The sequence below is a fragment of the Dermacentor albipictus genome, unplaced genomic scaffold (assembly GCF_038994185.2).
Source record: "Dermacentor albipictus isolate Rhodes 1998 colony unplaced genomic scaffold, USDA_Dalb.pri_finalv2 scaffold_31, whole genome shotgun sequence".
NCBI lineage: Eukaryota > Metazoa > Arthropoda > Arachnida > Ixodida > Ixodidae > Dermacentor > Dermacentor albipictus.
Genome location: NW_027225585.1, coordinates 3,224,221 through 3,232,796, shown reverse-complemented (window position 1 = coordinate 3,232,796; position 8,576 = coordinate 3,224,221). Strand labels below are relative to the sequence as shown.

Below are 8,576 nucleotides of genomic sequence, written 5' to 3'. Positions count from 1 at the left end.
GCATGAGTTAAAACAAAACATCAGTAGTGTAAAACAAAGCGTGTATCAATATTATTACTTTCTTTTAAAATCAATAACTGTATCCAGGAGAAATTCATTAATACTGACATAAAAACTTTGTTTCCTACTTTTGTGCTTTCTTAAGTAGTTGCCGACCCCACAATCTACCTTTTTCATTTTCCTGTACTGCCGTCTGCCACACACCACTGAAAACGTTTTGGAAAGGTCCCGAGGCTTTCGCTGGTTGATTTTTGTATACCTGCGCCCACGTTAAGTGCGCATTGATTTTGCATTTCGTGGATAGCGAATCATTCCTGGAAGCCATGTAGCACTCACCGACTACTGGGTGAGCAGGCCTGAGGGTGCACGCCGAGTCCCGTTTGCCGACATGGCTGCCTTGTAATTTGTCGCTGATTTGTGCACTTGGAGCTCGCTTTTTGTATTCCTTTTACACATTATTTATACATTTCATATATTCAAGAAGTCTTCCAGCGCAGCCTTCTGCGTCGGATTTATCAAAGCGGTGAATTTGTTTACATTGACATCTACAGCCGCAGATCATTGTTATCGTCAAATATTGTGGAAATGGTGCATCGTTGATATGAAATAATGTAAAAACGTAGGAAAGCATATTTGCGCATATGTACCATGTTGTTCCACCCTGAGATGAGTCAGTATGAGCAACCGAACCACTTACACAATGGCAACTGTGATCCAGATACATATATTAGGGGCTGTCAATTTATTACTGATTCTCGCTTTTCTTTAACTCCATCATACTTACAGTTTACGCGTGCCATAGAGCATTATTAGAGAAAACTGTGCTCGCATAAGTGCTCAGTTATAGGGCGTGTTGTTTTCTCGCGAGAATGCAGGGATGCCATGGCTCACAGGACGGTTATTTATGCTGCTGTATACCGAATGCACCGTCTCTTGTTTTCCGTTTGACTCAGAGGCAAACAGTGCATCTCTAAAATTAAGAAATGTGTCGGCAAAGCAACACGTGCAGACCCACCCATATACGTAGCGAATGCGACCGACAGCCTACAGGTACGGTGATGTGCAGACGTTGGCATAGCGCTGTGTCGCCGCTTGCCGCTTATTGTGTACGCGACGTGCAAATTGAAGTGTAGTTGAGTTCAAATCGCTAAAGCCAGAAGTGAGCAAAACAAGAACAAGGTGAAAGCAGGAGCTAACGTTTCGACCAGTGGACTTGTCTTCTTCAAGGCAACATGCTTTCCTCGCCACAGTCTGTATAGGTGGGGTTCTTCTAAAGGGGAGAGGGTGTAAGGCGGGTGGATGCGGCAATGAGCGAAGGTGTGTCAGCGTGTCAAATTCAGAATAAAGGAGCGCTGTGCACAAGGCCAATGACCCGGCCGTCTGTCAAGCACGTGTCAGCGCCCACATGTTAGCCGGCGTGTCAACGGCGTCTGACACGCCGGCTGGAAAAAAATAAAAGAAGGAACAAAAATTAAAAAAAACAATACTAAGAAACCAAACTAAGTGTTGTTGTCTATAGCTTGAAATTTAGCATAGCGAATAGATTCTAAAGCTCCCTTTGAAACATTTATGCCTATTGGTTGCTGCGTCTTGAACTTATGGATAAGGTATGATTCTCTGTATTCTCTTTCTCGTTCAGAATAGAAATTTGACTGTAAGACATAGATTTTAAGTTCATCAAAGTTATGACCTGGTTGGTTAAAATGCTCAGCGACGGCTTTGGGAAGCTCTTTAGCTGTGTTCGCGCGATGTCTGTTTAGTTTGACGTTCATTGATTGTCCTGTTTCACCGATATATTGTTTCTTACAGAAGGAACACTCAAGCATAGAAATCACATCCGAACTTGTACAAGTGAAGCTAGATTTGACTTCGTGTGTATAACTATTTGCGGTGCTTTTAATTTTGATGTCACTTTGAAGGTGCCTGCAGGTTTTGCACCTGCGGCAACAACATGCTTTTATTAGGGGGAATGCTGTTGGCTGACTTTTGCGTGCATCAACATGTCTTTAATGTTCCTGTCGCGGCAATAGGTAACCCTAGGTACATCCGGGAATGTTTTTCTAAGACGCTCGTTACTTGATAATATTGGGTGGTATTTTTGTAGGATGTTGGTTATGTTTGGGAGTGCATTAGAATATTTTGTTTTAAAGGCTGGTGGTCTGTCAGATTTTGGTGTGGGCTGTTTCTTTGCCAATTCCGACTGTCTCGCTAATCTTGATGCGGCATCATAAGCTCCATTGAGTGCAACTTGGGGATAGTTTCTTTCTTCTAGCATTGTTTTGAGGTCATTTAGGTGGTGGATATAATTGTGGTCTTCACTGCAGATTCTTCTTATTCGTTTCGCTTGTCCGAAAAAAATTCCTTGCTTGCAGTGTTGCGGGTGGTGACTGTTGTAGTCTAAATATTGCTGGCTATCCATAGGCTTCCAGCAAAGTGTCGCTCTCAGTTTTCCGTATTCTATGTAGACCGTCGTGTCCAGGAAGCTGATCTGACTAGGAGAGTGGTGAGCAGTAAATTTAATACTCGGGTGAAAGCGATTGAAATGGCTAATTAAGTAGGTTAGGACGCTTGTGCCATGTTTCCATATTATAAATATGTCGTCAGTGTAACAAAGATAGGTGTGGGGTTTTAAAGGGTAGGATTTCAACACGTCTGCTTCAAGCTGTCCCATGAAAGTGTTCACATACGTGGAAACGAATGGTGTACCCTTGCTAGAGCTGAAAGTTTGCAGGTAGTGAATAGACTCGAATTCGAAACAGTTGAGCGTTAGAACTAACTTAAGGAGCAACAGGTAAACTTCAGGAGCGTGCGCTTGGGGATTGATTGCGAGGGATTTAGAAACGGCTTCAATTCCTTCACTCATGGGTATGTTGGTGTAAAGGGCAGAAACATCCAAAGTGACTAGAATAGCGCGGTCGAAAAGAATTTGGTTGGCGTTGATGCCGTCGATAATTCGAAGGAAGTGCAGCGTGTCTTGAAGAAAAGATGGGAGTGTGGTGGGGAAGGCCAGAAGTGAACTATAAAAGCAGTTTCGTTCGACCTAACTGCTTATATTCCAGTTCAGGTGCGCCGGTAGCGGATGCACGAACTCGAAAGCACTAGGCATAATCTTCGCTGAACAGGATCAACATTGGCTCAACCTTCACCGGCACGGCTTGAGAGGGTTGAAGCTTGTGCATTTAAACTTGGTAGGCATTTCTGACTCATTTTGAGCATGATTAATTATATATACAGGCGAAGACGCTGTCGGTATTGTGTTGTCTGCTTGACGGCCAATCGCACGGGGTTCGGTCAAACAATGGTCGGCACACTGATTTTGCCGGTGCCGTCAACAACAAAGCCCGTCGCAACACAACTCGTGCTCATCAGTTGCATCGTTGTCAACCTGGTATGATAAAATTGTTCCAGTGACTCACAATAGTCGGTTAATCGTTGGCGTGGGCGCCTTGTCGCTCTCGTATCGGCCCAGTGTTATCGCGCCTTACAAGTACGTGAAGTCAGGCACATACTGCCACCACCAGTAAGTGAGAATTGACGCTGCAAGAAGGATTCGTCAGCAACACAATGTATTTAAATGTCGCCCAAGTGTAATGCATGGGTTTTTCGTTAAATTTACTAGCCATCAATGAAAGGCAGCAACTACCTGGCTCACAGTGCAGTCCGAACAACTCGGGTGAATCCCTGGCCGCTCTCTGTTTTAAAGTGGAGTTGCAGTCTTACGCTATGTGTGTTTTCGGCACCTCACCGACGTCAAGCTACCAGTACAGTTTCAACGCGGTACACGGCACGAGTGTTTGCAGCAGCACACGTCCGAGCACTTTTTTTTTCCGGGGGACTTACCTGCACTCGGCCACGCAAGTGAGCCTTTCAAAATGTTTCGAGACTAATCCGTTAGGGCAGGGCACATGCGCTGTCGCGCCATGAAAAAGGCGGATTATGGCATGGAGTCTCAATTCCTTGAGTAGCACAAATAATTATTACATCTCATTTTATGCAGCTAGTTTAAGATGTACTCCAAGTGCAGCACTATTTTATACATTAAGCAAGAGACTATTCACATCACCGAAACAATAGTTGGAATTAATGCGGTGTCACAAGCAGCTCAAGCACGAGATAGTTGGCTTAATGCAGTAGTTGTGGGTGATATAATGACCTTGTCACTGAAAGCCGTCAAATTGACCCATCCAACTGCACACTTTTTTTTAAGGCAGGGCAGAAGGACTCTCTCACCTGTTAACCTGTTGAGTGTTGAATGACCTCTATTTTCACAGCAGTCATAGTGTATGTGTATACGTCAGTTGTGTCTGGTATCATGAGACCACCACATCGAGTACAGGTGACATGAATAGACTTCTGTTTCACAACCAAAGCCACACTACATTTTGCGCATCTTTTGAGCTGTAACACTAAAAGGTAATGTATTAATTAATATTTCTGTATTATTAAACAAGTAATTCAGGCTCCATAGCATAATTACTGAGTTGACAGCTATCCATTCTTGATACAAAAACGAGACAAAAATATTGTAGTATACTTCTAAAAAATAACTAAGTAATCTCTCATCAGCACAAACAATGACAAACAACCTTATCATTATTGTTTTGATGTCAAATTCACATGGGATATGGTAAATTTCAAAAGGGAAAGGCCATTTGCTTACTGAAAAAAAACCTTAAAGCTCCCTTTCCTGATGCTGACAGCATTTAAACATTGCTATCTGGCAAGCCAGAGTTCAGGCTTGTATATATAACTAAATTGCAAAGCTAGAGGTTCCCCGCCAGTAAATCAAGCATAGTTCACTTTTGTGTGTGCCACAAAACACACTAAGAATTCTATGTAGTCAAGGTTATAAAATGCATTACAGCATCCCAGCCACGGTGGCCGCATTTTGATGGGGGCAAAATGCAAAAACACCCGTGTACTTGGATTTAGGTGTATGTTAAACACAGGTGGTCCAAATTTCCAGAGTCCCCCGTTGTCAGCCAGTCTGTCATTGTTTTGAGAGTGTGGCAGTATATTAGCTCACATTAGGTCATTCCCAGTCGCCTCTGAAATTCAGAAGACATTGATCAGCTTATGCAGATAACACAAACAGCTACTTAAATTGGAATAGCAAAATAACAGCACATTGGCTATTGACAGCCTTAAGCTGCACTGGCTTATGTAAAGTAAACAGTTTAAATGTAATAGCTCACTATTTAACAAACAAAATGGATGTTTTAGCCTTGTTTCTTGTCTCAAATTTATTGTCATTGCTTTCTCTCTGCAGTCAAATTAACTTCACTTCAATTCAAGCTCACATTCCATGACAGCTATGAATCGCTTTATCCAAGGTTTTCCTCTTGCATTTAGAAAGGCAGAATGTCACATGACAGTTAGAAAGGCAAAATGTCATATGAACAGTGATAGCTTACACAGAATTTCAAGTGCGACCTCCGAGTGATGACAGGTGCTCCGAAAGAAAAAAAAGATTCATATGCTCAGAATGAAAAAATTGGAAATAAGTGCAGACTGCATTGACTACACACTACCATGTGACAGCACTGCAAACGACACGGCTGTCTTGACGATGAGCACAATGCAAGCAATGCAAAAGCCGGCGCCAACATTCCGACTAGTTGACTTGTCTTTTTCAAGTCCATTTGTCGAAACATTGGCTCCGGCTTTCACCTTGTTCTCGTTTTGCTCATCTTCTTGAACTTCCATCTCCCAACTTGCTCATGTTTTTCCTAGCTGTCTTGACAGTCACATGGGATAGCCTAACACAGAAGCCATTCAGTAAAAATAGAATAAAGGCCAACTGATGGTTAGAGTATCTTACTTAAATAATTTTTTAAATAAGTTATATTCATTCAACAAAAACATTACACGCAAAAGTAATTTAAAGTTCACCATGATTTGTGGATATGCTTTTCTCATTTTACAGAGGAACATTGAAATGACCCACCCAGTACTAAATTTCTTAACCTTGAAATTGCAAGTTTCATTTAGCTAATGTGTGAAGGTAATATATCTTTGTACTCAAAATAGCATGCAGTGCCCGTCAGATCTTTGAACCACTTTAAAAGTTCAATTTTCAAGAAATGTTGCATATGTATGCTTATGAATTGCTGATAATCTTGTTTTCCTCCATTGTGGCGTCCCTTGAAACAGTATCATAAACTTGTGCTCTTTACTGTCAGCGTTGTACAAAAGAGGCCGCAACTGCAAGCAGCCGTTACCTTCAGTGACCGCACTTCTTTGCTGCCTGCCGTTGTATTTTTTGCATTGCCTTCATGCCCAATAGGGGAGTGGACACATGTCCATGAGCTAAATCTGGGGCCATTAGCAGTTTTTTCCCGATTCGGGATTCAGTAAATAGGGTTGAGGCAAATTTCATGCGATATTTTTGTGTTTTCGCTTATTTTTCGTCTGTAATAGCAGCCTGCAAGTGTTATTTATACGATCATGTTTTAATGCAGTGTATGCATTGTGATGAATATAGTATCACAACCGCATATCGAGTCGATAACGGAATTACACAGCTCCCGTCGTAGCCTCAAAGCCAGTGTATCAAGGTTGTAAAGAGGCAAAAGAAAAAAAATGCAGCTAACAAGCCTAAAAAACTTGCAATCTGAAACAGCCTCCGTCAATAACTGCATGAACGCAACAATCCAGAACATTTATGCCGTTAACGCCGTTCATCGTTCATGCCATTCAAATCATGCAACATGATTCCCAGCAAAGTAGGAACCCTTCAATCATGTAATAAAATAACTTACCGTACAGAAATAAAGCGGTGTTCTTGCTGCCACTCTTGCAAACATGGTCCAAAGTGCTCCACTTTAAAATGAACAAACCGCCGCCATCGCTGCCAAAAGTTTCTAAATTTGCAAAAAAGAGCGCGAAGCGGCACCGTTGCACATGGCGCCACCTTCACTGCTGGGGCTGCACTTAAGTAAAATTGTCTCATCTTTTCTATTGCTTACATATTTTCACTTTAAAGCAACTTCAACGCACAACTATGTTTTTGTACCGAATACGTGTTATTTTTTATTTGCTCTTTGTGGTCGTTTAAAATTGCACACCCCCTTTGCGGGCTGCAAGTCGCAGCATGCTATCAATGCAGTGCCAGATTTGAACCGGCGAAGGTGTGCACTTTAGAACGTGCATAGGAAATTTGTGAAGAATCGGTTTCAGCATGCTCCATTTGTGGTGCTGATTATGCTACAAGAGGTTTCATATGCATTATCAACGCAACTATCCAGAGGCCCTATCAATGCCACTATACCTTCACCTTTCCCGAAGCGTGCTGGCAACTTCCGCACTCACAAAATTAGCCGTGTCGCGCCCCACCCCCCATTCGTTGAGGCTTCCCTGGATCTTGAACATGTCTAAACTATAGCTTGACATAGCTCAAGCTGCTTCTAGCCTGCTCAAGCTGTATCAAGCTAGCTAGTAGCCAACTTGAGCTTCCTGGGTGCCCTCCTTTTCCCATTAGTATTTGCCTGTGGTGTCATGAAAGTGTATGCGCCATCAAAAGTCTCAAAGTTCCCATATTGTAAATCCAAAACACACTTACAGACATGGTAATCTTCAGTTAAGGTTTGAATATATTTGACAAAATCTTGCTTACACACGGAAACTGACAGGCTACCTTCCACGCTGTCTCGGCACCTATACGGAGCACTTCCCTTGGCTTATGCGTCTGCCTGCACTCCTGCTTGACAGCTTGAATGCAGACGGAGAGATACAGGCACATAAAGGGGGTGGTAACAGGATTTCTATCTTACGGTGATGTGGTGGGTAGAAGCGTGTTTCGTTTTCACTAGTTATGCAGTTGGGTTGTATGGTTCTCAACTCTCGGAACGTTCCACAAGAGCCGAAATTCTTTCCATTGAATGTTAACAAATACTACAATAATGAAAGAGAAAGGATGTGCAGTATACAAAGGCAGAAAGGATGACTAAAGGTAGTTCTGGGTGGCTATACCCTACACGAGAGGAAAGCGGGGTGGGGATACAAGATGGAAAGTGCAAAGGGAGACAGAGAGAGAGAAGCGCAAACAAAGTAAACCCCACATACTATACTGCAGTAGCAGGCCGCATTCCTAAATCTGTCATGTAGGCCCGTAGACCTCAGGAACTTGAGCAGCGCAAATATAGTCTTGCGAGGAGTTCCCTAAAAATCACTCGCATAGAACTTTATGGTAGGACACTGGACAATTGTCCAGTGTATCATCAGTGCACATCACTTGACTCTAAGCACTGCTGGGTGAGAAGGCGACATAAACGTGTGGATATTGTTTCGTGCCGTTCACGCATAGAATACGATCGAGCCAAGTGTCAGTCAACACAGAACGCCGTTGCTTTATTTGCTCAACTATTTATACGTTGTGGGTAGGAGAGGGAACACGTTTAAGATAGCTTTCGAGGGCGCGTTCGTTGATGCGATCGTTAGTGGGCATGCGCAGTAATGCCGAGTTGAACATGATGCACATGTCTTTATAAAACACGATACATCCTCTTTTCTGTACAAAAACGAAAGTGAAAATATTATCGAAAGGTATTGCGAGGGGTTACGAACATTGCTTAAAA

At 42.7% G+C, this 8,576-nt stretch overlaps 1 long non-coding RNA gene across 1 annotated transcript; it reads right to left on the bottom strand.

Annotated features, from left to right (window-relative positions):
• Window positions 1-4,235: 4,235 nt before the first annotated feature.
• Window positions 4,236-7,885, bottom strand: LOC135909901 (uncharacterized). Its single transcript, XR_010566840.1, has 3 exons — window positions 7,562-7,885; window positions 4,863-5,048; window positions 4,236-4,406 (listed from the first exon to the last, which is right to left on the bottom strand). It is a non-coding gene; the product is annotated as an uncharacterized lncRNA (long non-coding RNA).
• Window positions 7,886-8,576: the final 691 nt, after the last annotated feature.